Below are 12,548 nucleotides of genomic sequence, written 5' to 3' on the forward strand. Positions count from 1 at the left end.
TTTCTGCAGAACACACTGTATGAGTTTTTGGAAGACATTCCTTTGAATCAGAGGCAACAAATGTGGTTCCAGCATGATGGTGCTCCAGCTCATTTTTCCATGGCCGTTAGAGAGCATTTACACCAAACTTTTCCACATAGATGGGTAGGAAGGGCCGGACCTGTTTTATGGCCTCCAAGATCGCCTGATCTGAACCCTCTAGATTTCTTTGTTTGGGGATATTTGAAGACATTAGTGTATGGTACTCCTGTAAATAGCCTGGAAGAGCTGCAGCTACGGATTAATCAAAAGTGTCAAGAAATCCAAACCAAGGAGGGTGTTTTCGAAAGAGTTCGAATATCGTTGAGACGAAGATGTCGTGCCTGCTTGGAAATGGACGGAGGGCACTTTGAACATCTTCTCTAACTTTGTTTTTTGTTTGTTAAAAGCTTCCTTTGTCAGTTTATTCCTAATAAAATAAAATGTTTGAAAAACGAATAGTGGTCCATATCTCCGCAACCGTTACTTTATAGACCCATGTTTATTAGGACTTTTCTGCTTATTTTGGTTCATACTATTACCTCCTGAAATATTTTACACTCTTTATTAACACCCTGTATATAATTGTTACCAAATAAATAGAAGGCACTTTTTTCCATAATAAACAAATAAAATAACTCCGCGGTTTTTAACTTTTGAAAGAAGTTATATACACCATTCGAAAGCTCGTAAAAAACCTACAAATTGAAAAAAACTAGTTCAAATTTAATAAAAAAAAATTATTAGGTCATTGATATTTATTTTTAGAGGTCGCTCGAAAACAATTTAGGTAAGTACACTACTTTGAAAGTTAAAATAATTATGAGTGCCCTTTAGAAATTAAAATATCGATTTGAAATTTTCAGAATCGAGATTTTTTTCAACCTAGAAAATGATAAAATAACGGGAAAAAATTTAAAAAATAAATAAATTTTTGACGATTTTGGAAATTTTAAAAAATCTTGAGCGACGTCTAAAAAAAATTTTTTGAGCTGAGTTTTTGAGGGGGCTCTTAAAATATGATAAACTAACATATTTTCAAAGAAGACACGAAAAAAAAATATCCGTTTTTTTTGGGCCATCATAATAAAGATGTTCAAAAAAATGATGAACATTGTATTTTATGATATTCTATGCTCGCAGTTATGTAAATAATCCTTAATTAATCGCACTTTTATACATCATTGGAGATTTTGATAACTTTTTTCTCGGAAATGGTTAAGTTTAGGACCTATGTCATATAAGTTTTTTGTTTATTTTAATGTATTCTATCGTCTGTTAAAATTGAGGCAGTGAAGCTTCTAACATCCTGTATAAGCTAGGACAGCAATAACAGTATAAACATTTTGCTTAAGTTAATTTCAAAAGGTATTATTCATCCAAGTGAAACATGAATATACTTTGTGATGACAGTGGATTAGGCGGAGAAAGATAAATATACATAAATGCTTTAATATGGAGATAAATATTGCACATAAATTCCAGCAAGCTACGTATTTAATAGAATTTACTTGTTTCCTGCAAAGCTAAACTTAACAGGATTCAGTTTTAGGCTCTAGAGTTTAACTACTGCCAGGATATCTAACCAAGGATTTTATTCAAATGAAAGATATAACTTATAGTATTATGAAGATAATTACTGAATAATAAAACGCCCTTGTTGTTACAAATGAAATTGCAAACGTAGGTAGTACAAAGTTAAAACTAAAAAACATTTAATTATGCGAAAATTCCAGCGATAAATAGCATGTTCCATTTTTACCTCTTTGGTTCCCAAGATATAAAAAACTAATTTTCCTATCCCTTTCAAGATTTTGTGACGCTATAAATGGTTTTGAGACTTGCCCCATTTGTAGTTTGTAAGTTGTTATCAATCTCAGCGTGGGTCCCGTTGGTCAGGGTCAGTACGATCAATTCCATTATCCAAGTTGGCCCAGTGTTTTTCTCCGCTGGTGCGTGATGAAGTTATTGATTCAGTTATAACTAAATATATCGTGGGATATGAAGAGCAAACTACCATTTATAATTCACTAGAGACGTAGTATATGATGACCTATATCAAAGAAGATAAACAAACATCTGAATTCTATGAAAGTAGTTAAAATCATGGATTAGAACGTAGTAATTTCATTTATGCAAACGGTTGATAATTTTATCTACCTTACAACACTTCAATTTAGACATAAGAAAAGGAATGATGTAAGAAACACTCTATTATTGGTGAAAATAGTAAAAATGAGAAACATATCATCATTAATATCTTGATGCTCAAATCTAGTTATGTATAAATTCGTATAGGTACACTGGGAAAAAAAAGTACTTGAATCAAATGAGCAGATAGTTTTAAATGGAATTATTTGCCGTAAATGTTAATTTTATTCTATTGAAATGTATATACTTTCGTCAAACTTTGTGAAATATTTACTGTACTTACTTCCTTCCGCATCGGTTAAATGTTGACATGTTTACCGAGTTCCTTCAAAATGGTTTTCAAGATCTGCTAGAAGATGTTCCGCTTAATACTCGAATGAACAGTTGGTTTCAACTAGATGGTTGTCCTGCCCATTTTGATAGAGGTCCTAGGGAGTGGTTAAATATTAATTATCCCAGGTGATGGATTGGTCGTGCAAGACCTGCAGCGTTGCCCGCACGTTCACCGGACTTGACACCGATGGATTATTTCGTTTGGGGTGCTGTTAAACAAAAAGTCTACGAGGTGCCAGTTGATGCCCTAGAAGACCTAAGACAGCGAATAGTCCAAGTGTGTTGAGAATTACCTTCAATTCAGTGTCGATCGGCCACTACCTGTATAATTAGAAGATGTCGTGCTTGTCTACAGTCCGGAGGCGCCCATTTTGAACAAAATATTTTTTAAATCTTTTCATTTTTGATTCACTTTTCGCTTTGTCTAGGTATAATATTAGTTGGTAATTTTTTGGTTGTTTCAATTTACAAATAAATTTTCATGTATTGTTTGCCATCTTATATTAATTAACAGTAAATGAAATGACTACAAACCGCCTGAAAAAAATTTAGGAGTATTGCAAGGGTCGTTACGTTATCGCATTACGACATAGTCACATTAGATGTTAGGTACTTAAATATTTCTATTGTTTTCATCAACATCATTTAAAAAAAAAGAAACACCCTATATCTCAAAAACGAAGCATCTCCTAAATAATTTTAATACTACTGGTTAAACCCAAGGGAAGGGGAGACAAAAAAATGCTTATTTGACTCACACATACTCGCGACTAAGACCAATTTTAATAGGTACTATATTTTTTTAGGTTTTTATGAGGAACGTCTTCCTAAAGTTTATTGACAGAATCCAGAAGCACCATTCCGAAAAATCAATTTTGCCATGAAACTATAAGAGTTAGGAAAGGAAGTGAATGTACACTTTTTGTCAATAACAAATTTTCAGTAGAGCCGTATTAATTTTTTTATAATTTGATGAGTCTGAGTCCCCATAACTCCACCACAATTTGGCTTAAATAGCCTTCTTCATTTAGAAGTTATTTAAAAAATTCGAATTTGTTAAAAAATCTTTAACGCCCTATACTTCGAAAATGAAGCGTCTCTGGAAAAAAATTTATACTGGATTTTTTCTTTTTTTTTTTTTATGAGGAATATCTCCTTAAAGTTTGTCGACTTAATCTTGAAACACCCTGTATAAACGTGCGATACCTTAAAATCAAACGTTGTACAGGGTGGTTGATTTTCGATAGTTTTATAGGGTACAGCCAAAACGGTGATAGATACAAAAAATCTGATATCGATGTCCCGTCCTCTTTTTTTGAGTTTACTTCGCTGGTAACAAAAGGTCTTGGCTAACTTGATTAGTTTTAGATATACAGGGTTTTTTTGAAAAATGGCCAATTTACATTAACCTCTCTATCTCCGTTGTCATTCAATTTAGAAGAAAAAANTGAAAAAATTTAGGAGTATTGCAAGGGTCGTTACGTTGTCGCATTACGACATAGTCACATTAGATGTTAGGTACTTAAATATTTCTATTGTTTTCATCAACATCATTTAAAAAAAACACCCTATATCTCAAAAACGAAGCATCTCCTAAATAATTTTAATACTACAGGTTTAAACCCAAGGGAAGGGGAGACAAAAATGCTTATTTGACTCACACATACTCGAGACTAAGACCAATTTTAATAGGTACTATATTTTTTTTTTAGGTTTTATGAGGAACGTCTTCCTAAAGTTTATTGACAGAATCCAGAAGCACCCTTCCGAAAAATCAATTTTGCCATGAAACTATAAGAGTTAGGAAAGAAATTGAATGTACACTTTTTGTCAATAACAAACTGTTCTATCTAAAAACAGCATCATTTTTTATTTTCAGTAGGGCCGTATTAATTTTTTTTATAGTTTAATGAGTCTGAGTCCCCATAACTCCACCACTGGTTGCTCGCGGGACTTCTACTTCTATAAAAAAATGGTATCTTATAAGAAGATGTGTCGAGCCAAATTTGGCTTAAATATCCTTCTTCATTTAGAAGTTATTTAAAAAATTCGAAATTTTTTTAAAAATCTTTAACGCCCTATATTTCGAAAATGAAGCGTCTCTGGAAAAAAAATTATACTTGATTTTTTCGTATTTTTTTTTATGACGAATATCTCCTTAAAGTTTGTCGACTTAATCTTGAAACACCCTGTATAAACGTGCGATACCTTAAAATCAAACGTTGTACATTTGAATCAAGAATTTTTTTGCGTGTAGTATAAAGTGTAAATTTATTAATTAGTTGTTATTACATTTATTTGTGTGTAAACTAGCACAATAAAAATAAAGAAAATTAGGTAAGTATTTGCCTTTCTTGTAGGATCTACCCAATATGGTCATAGTATAAACAAAGTCTGACAATATAAATTCCAATACAGCGCAAAGAATGCATCTGAAAGCGACACGGTGAAGCATATAAAGCGTGACAAAGAAAAATCAACGTCAACACTTTACTGTCAGATGCATATTTTTTACATAAACGGAAAAAACAGCCCTTAGAATACGTGAGCGCGTGTGAGAGACATCAAACAATAACGTTTTGTTGTCGCTATCGCAATGATCCGAATGGTGAGTACAGGATTATACCATAATCCCGCGTTTTCCTGAATGAGAACCCCTTGGGTTATCTCGCGACCCCTTTATGTGGGGATTACCGAATGTAAAAATATGTTAAATATTTGCGTAGAATGTAACAGAAAGGACAATTTGCGCGGATACGGGAGGACAAATTGCTTTTTTTATACTTTCGATTATCCCTATGCGGCATATGGATTTAGACCTTGAAATAAATTTGCGTGTACTTACAGTTCTATAAAAATTAATGTGAGGGATATCTAATAGGATTTTTCAATGTCGCAAGTATACTCAAAAGCCAATGTCACAGTAATTCGAATTTTATATTCCTTTTACTTTCTATTTATCGAAATCTAATCAAGTATTTGCAAGGATTTGTTACTAGCGGAGACTGATGTTGGTTGTAAAAACAGGCGCCATCTCGTGGAGCATTGTCGAAGAAGTACAAAGCAGTCACTTTCAGCCATTCCATTGGCAGTGCATATGCACAATATTTACTTCTTTTAATTTGAGTGGCGAAAAAAATTAAAAGACTGCACAGATTTCGTATTTATTGTTCCACTACACCTCTTGCCTGAAGGAAAAACAATTACGTTTTCAATACCTTTACAAGTATAACTAGTATTTTATTTGCACTTACTGAAGTTTTGCTTATCTCAAGATATTTATATTTATGTTGAATTATTTTTCAGCTGGTTTCTTCTTTCTGCGCATTGCGTGAGACCACACGCTCCATACTACTGCGCAGGCATAGAGAAACGCGCAGCGGAGGCGGAAGCGTACCTGAAGCCACGCCCTCTAACTCACTCCACAGGTCCACATCATTGGTACCGCAAGTGGCACCGCCCACTACTGCGCTCCGTGTGCCTAAATGCGTGCGTACCCGAGGCCACGCCTTGTACCTCACATCACAAGACGGGTTCTAATAGCGTGTCTGTCTCTACAGAACCTAACTCGAGAACAACAAGGGCAAGTTAATGATTTTTAGCTAAGACTAGTGTTCTTATCTTTTCCTAAAATTTTATACATTAAAATCAACTCACTTTATATATGTCAGTGTAATCTCAGGATCCAATTTTTGTTTCGAACAAAGAGGTAATGTATATAGGGAAGAGTTTAAATTCTATTTTGCTCGTAATAAAATTTCAATACTTGATTATACTAGAGGTTGAAAACACCTGATGCCCGGATACATTTTGTTCCATTTAATATGCAAAACTGCTTTCGAAACATTGGCAAGTTACTTCCAGCGAAAATTTACAGTCAAAAGGAATACCTTAAGCTTATATAATACGACACAATGTTATCGGTTTTAGTTTAAAAGTAGTACTTATTCAAATGTGAATATAGATATGTTTTTAAACACAAAATAGTTTATTTTAGCAAAACAGCATTTTATTAATGCAACAGGGTAAATTAACACTGTTTCCAGTATTGAACAAGGAAAGATACAGAGTATTTTTGTTACATGATGTTATAAATTAAATTAAAAACAAATAAAAATAGGTTTTAAAATAATAACTATATTGGCGTACTTTTATATTTACCACAATTTGTATAAAGGACGAATTCAACAAACACATAATAAAATTTAAAAGTGAGTTCATTTAATTTGCTCTGTTAAATTAAACAGTATTTTGTTTTATCTACCAAATGTATTTATCGCTACATTTGAGCCTGTATTATTGGATTTGGATACCCCAATACCAGAGGTCAGTAAGTGTACTGTAGATTTTACATATGGAAATTCTCGAGGAAATTCTAACATGCCGCAACTATAGCATCATCAAAAGTGAACGTTGTTTTAAACCCTAATTATATTGCTAAAAGCGCATTTAACAGTTTTAAATTCACTATGAAATAAATAACAGCAGTTAGTAAGTTCCCCGCAAGAGCAATGTGAACATAAAAGGCTTGTTGGTAAATAAAATAGAAATCCTTCATTAATGATAAATCTGTTTATGCTGCTGATCCTTTAACTTCACATCTTCTCCCCCCATGAGGGTTTTGATAAAACAGTATAAAATAAATCCCAACAAATATTCCTGCCTAACAATGAACTAAAGCGACATACCCCAACAAGAAATATAGGACCGCTCTAGGGGAAGTGTGTTGCTGAAAACAGAGTTAATGCAAACTTAGATGCCTAAAACAAACGGGGAACATCCCCTGGCAATTAATACCGCCTGCAGATCAATCCATCAAGTTGGCAACAATTGAAACTGTTGCTGATATGCTTAATTAAAACCTTTTACTGACTTGTGTTTATATTAGCGGACAGAGTTGGAATAAAGAGTAGTAAAAACATTATTTCGTGATTGCTAAAAACCAGTGTCCGTAAAAATGTGCGAATAATGAATATTTTGTACATAGTTTGTAAATACACTGTTCTGTATTCATAAAAAGTTTGTGAATACTAAATATTGTGTATTCGTTACAATTTGCTCATCACTTTGTAGTTCATATACTGACTTCATACATACTTTGTGAATACAGTATTCTGTATTCATAGAAAGTTTGTGAAAACTAAATATTCTTTATTCGTACTGAACGATTACGAATACTAATTACAGTTAAATGAATAAAGTTTATCTTGTCGAAAATCAGTTAGAAAACCATTGTTAATTCATTAAAGACGCTTCATATTACAATTCGCCTATTCCTTTCTATTTCGTATTTACGAATACACTATTCTGTATTCATTATAATTCGCTCATCACTTTGTAGTTCACATACTGACTTTGTACATACTTTGTGAATACAGTATTCTGTATTCATAGAAAGTTTGTGGATATTAAATATTCTTTATTCGTACTGAATGATTGCGAATACTAATTACAGTTAAATGAATGAAGCTTATCTTGTCGAAAATCAGTTAGAAAACCATTGTTAATTGATTAAAGACGCTTCATTTTACAATTCGCCTATTGCTTTCTAATTCGTATTTACGAATACGTAAGTTATATTACTCAATAATCTATTCATAAAATTTGTACTGGACATCTGTGTTCCGTGAATAATCATTATTCAATTCTTGTGCTATTTGTTGTACATAAATTAAAAGCAGAATTGTGTAGAAAGTAATTAAATACGAATATTTACTGAATACATTATATTCAGTACCTAATAAATGAATATTTTGTATTCTTGTTGAATGGTTACGAAGTACCATTATATGAATAATGCTTGTAATATTTAAGCGAATTGTAACATAGACAGTAAATATTCAGTAAATAATTATTACTGAATACTTGTGTATTCACGTAATTGATGTACATAAATTAAAAGCAGTAATTTGTATGATTAAAATATTCAGTATTATTATTATTCGCTAAAAAATCAATAAGAATTCCAATGCATACAGAAGCTTACTTTAGGTGTTATTTGAGTTTTATGTTCTCTTCTAAATCTTAAATATTTATAAATGGAAATTAAATATATACTGAATATCTGTATTCAGCGAATTAATGAATATCCTTGTAATTACATAAATTAAACTTAATCTCACTCGTGATCATTTAATATTCATAATACAATACTCATTCAAATTTTGAATAGTATTTTGATTCACATTTTGTATTCGTAAATATAATTTATTCGAATACGCTCTTACGCGATTGTGGAGTAACCTACACACGTGCTTTATTTATTTTACACTTTGCGTTGATGAGAAATATTACAGTTGTGTTGTCCTTGAAAACAGTTTGTCGTTTACTACCGTACATTAGTTTGATAGTTCGTTTTCCATTAGGCCCTGGAAATTTATGGTATGGTTTATTGCAAATTACTTACTCAATGTAAGTTCAATTTTGCTTAGATTTATTTGCAAATGAAATATTTACGACGCGGATTGATTAGGTTAATAACGAAAAATTTTCTAGTGAAGCGGCATAGCACCTAGTTATATCAGCAAATTTCAATGCTGTTAAAGATATTGGTATTTTGTTGGCGTTTCGTATGATCCTTTCGCTTTAAGATTTAAAAAATAAAAACCTTCAATTTTCTTCCACTAAGCATACTTATATATAAAACAGAGGCATTATTAGGTATATAAAAAAAAGAAAACCATTACCTTCTAGTTACACTGTCTTCATGGGGCTGTGACTGGAAGTATCTGCAAAAATAAAGCATTATTAATTAATTGCAAATAGATGTACGTAAAGCATATTTATTCTGCAGCCGCAGCATTTTGTCTGCTTTCGCCGTATACCAATTCGCGATTGTTTTACACTAGCTACTTTTTTTCTGCCACATTTAAACAAATATACACCCGTCACAATTTCTCATTAATTTTAATATCCATTTTCCCCGTGTTTTCCATTCAGCGCCAGCAATGAAATCGAATGCCCCTCAAGAATTGAAAGATCTCGAAATGAGACATTTATACCAATATTAAATATTAAAATATGCACCCCAGTCTTACACCCATAAAACGTCCTCCTCAATCCCAAGTCCCGACAGTCCCTTTTCAAGGATAGGTGTAATGTCTTCATATAACTCCACATCACTGGTTGGAACATTATTATCAAACTTGCAGCGTGGAGACACTCCTTAACGACGTCCTTAATGCATGTCATACATTACAGTCACATGTAAGGACTTTATATTACCGGGAGACGTAAGGATTAATACTCGTAATTATCCTTAGTTCCCGGACTACATCCGCCGAGAGTGCTCCGTTAAGTTAATGAGGCGTAGAAAATTGTTTACTTTGTCGTTTAATCACTTGTCGGTTTTGACTGAATTAAAAATTTGAAAAGACGATAAGATTATATGAATTTAGAATTATAAAGGGTGTTTCTGCAATAAGTTCGTTCCTTGAAAAGGGTGATAGAGGGCATGAAAACGAGCAACTTTTATTAAGCAATTGATAGTCTAAATGTTTTCGAGAAAATTAATTATGAAAATTAACCATAAATGTAAGCAGACCTTGTGCATCTTGTGCACGTGCGTTGTGTGTTTTTTTATAAATTTTAAAGTTACAGAGTTACTCTTATGAGGAACACTCTGTATATGTACCTAATATACCATTTTTCTATTTAAAAAACCGTGAAGTAAATAACAAATAGGATATGTTTCTTGCTTGGAGGAGAATTCAACGACAAGTTCAAAATAATACACAGACCGTTTTGTTCGAAATGAAAATATGAAGCTAAGTAATGTCCAGAACAAACGGAACGCACTGTATAATTTTAAAATACGAAGAAATTGATCCTGTGCAAGTTTTATTTTGATCAGAAAACCGCCCCACAATTTAGGCGGATTAATAATAAATATAATATCGGTCTCACAATTCCACTCAACACACACTGTACCTATAGTCGAAACCGTTGAATATTTCAAATCTATCGATTAGAGCCACAAGCGCATTATAAACCGTTCGGTTTGAACTTTAGACCTTTCGCAAGATGTAGCTATTTTAAACTAAGGTATACCATTTCTAGGCCCAACCGTCCATTAACCAATTTGATTTGGGTGCAATGTCATTTACGTATTGGATGTCTTGGCATTTAAGCTAACATTAATCATGCATTCATTGAATAACCCCATGGGATGTTGGCATTGCAACCTTCGTATTGTTATACTCGAAGTGAATTAACTACATTAGCATGTAGAGTTCAATTATCCGAGGATGTACAGGATGTTTCTAAGACCATGTCACAATTTCAGGAGGTGGTTCCGTACATTTTAGACAATATTGATTCAAAATACAATAAAAACATATCACATTTTGAAACGTTCCAGGCACGTGTCATGGAAATTGTCAATTGAGACTGAAAATGTTATTTCTACAAATCTTTTAAGGTATATCAAATAAACAAAATGGTATGGTGGTCAGCGTCATGCAGAACAAAATAGTATTTAAATGCAAAAGTGCTGTTTGAGTTTCTTCTTATTTTTGTTATTAATTTTGTTCATTCTTCTTGTCACTGATTTTTTGTATTGTTATACTGTTATATTTAGTTTTCAAAATTTTCGTAATAAACTAGTGTGCTTTCACCCTGTATTATTGTCTGAAGGTGGAATAAAAATGAATTTTATATTTATCAGACAAATGTTCAACTTTGGCAAAATTTCAAAACACAATTTAATGATAACAAATTTCTCACAGACAACAATAAAATTCAGTTCGGCAGTAATAGTATAAATTTAGTCCCTAGTTTTACAGATTCGGCCGTATCCAGCAATGAAATTTTAATGTGTAGACAGGTACCTGCGGCAAAATATCTCACAAATACAGTGTAGCAGATGAATATTTTAGGTGACCTACATTCACCAATGTATATAGGGTCTATAGTAAATTTGCTGTATACTGTAACAATGATTGAAATGAAAAATTTTATTGACAAATTGTACCACCTGGAATGTAGTATACGTTGAAAAACGTCAATTTTATTTCAGAGGGCTCATAATAATAATAATAATTTCAGTGGCGTATCATTATTTCCTGTTAATTCTGATTCAAGCCAATTCAGTTACTTTGTTTCTGTTATCGACTATTTCTTGTTCTTGATTTGGGATATAGCCGATATTTTCATTTCATTTTCTATGTGTTGTTGTTACCTCTTCATGAGCGTCATTTCTACCGCCGTTAATAATATTTTCTGTCATTTCTATACAAGCCAAATTTTTTAGTAGGTAATCTGCTTTAATATCTATTTATCCAGCTCGCATTAAAAATAAATCTCCCTAGTTCGTAAACGGTACTTATGGCATGAAATTTTAACAACGCTAGCACATCAAATATTGGTTGATTAATTATACGATGCAAATGATAAATTTCGAGTTGATTACGGGTGTAATAAATTTTATTAATCACAGTCTGTTTGATCAGGCAGTCACAGGGGCAATATAGGCGTGAAAATTTTGCATTATCGACGTAAAATGAGTTCATATTTTTCTATAGAAATATTAAAAGTGTTAACACTACCTACCTGTTAGTACCTACTAAATTAGTGATTAGTTTCCTTAATTAGACTATATAAATATACAAAGTGTTCCCTTTTTTAATTCAATATAGCGCCTACAGTTCTTTTTTAGTTTTATGACATTTTACAAATCGCTGATTAATTTTAAATGAAAATCCGTTCTTGCAAAATTATCATAAAATTAAAAGGTTCTGAATAAATGGCGAGAAACCCTTTCAGCATACACAAAACTACACAAATTTTTAGTTGATTCAGACTAATCCAGTAAGCGACGGTCTTGTTTGATAGTCATTAGTTGTTAGCAACTCACACATAAATAACTGGATGGACATTAACAGTCACCCTACATTAATCCTCTCGAAAGTGAAACGCTCGATGAACGTAGGTGAAACGCTCGATGAAGGTAGGTGAAACGCTCGATGAACGTAGGTGAAACGCTCGATGAACGTAGGTGAAACGCTCGATGAACGTAGGTGAAACGCTAGATGAACGTAGGTGAAACG

General features: G+C 32.5%; 1 protein-coding gene across 1 annotated transcript in view; it reads right to left on the reverse strand.

Annotated features, from left to right (window-relative positions):
* The window catches only part of LOC108917018, a 99,874-nt gene extending 90,644 nt beyond the window's left edge, over positions 1–9,230 (reverse strand). Inside the window, exon 1 of the mRNA XM_018723471.1 lies at positions 9,189–9,230. The gene's annotated coding sequence lies outside the window, so the exon portion shown is untranslated. The remainder of the gene's footprint in view (positions 1–9,188) is intronic.
* Positions 9,231–12,548: the final 3,318 nt, after the last annotated feature.

This window comes from Anoplophora glabripennis, unplaced genomic scaffold (genome assembly GCF_000390285.2).
Source record: "Anoplophora glabripennis isolate ALB-LARVAE unplaced genomic scaffold, Agla_2.0 scaffold1, whole genome shotgun sequence".
In the NCBI taxonomy this organism is placed as follows: Eukaryota; Metazoa; Arthropoda; class Insecta; order Coleoptera; family Cerambycidae; genus Anoplophora; species Anoplophora glabripennis.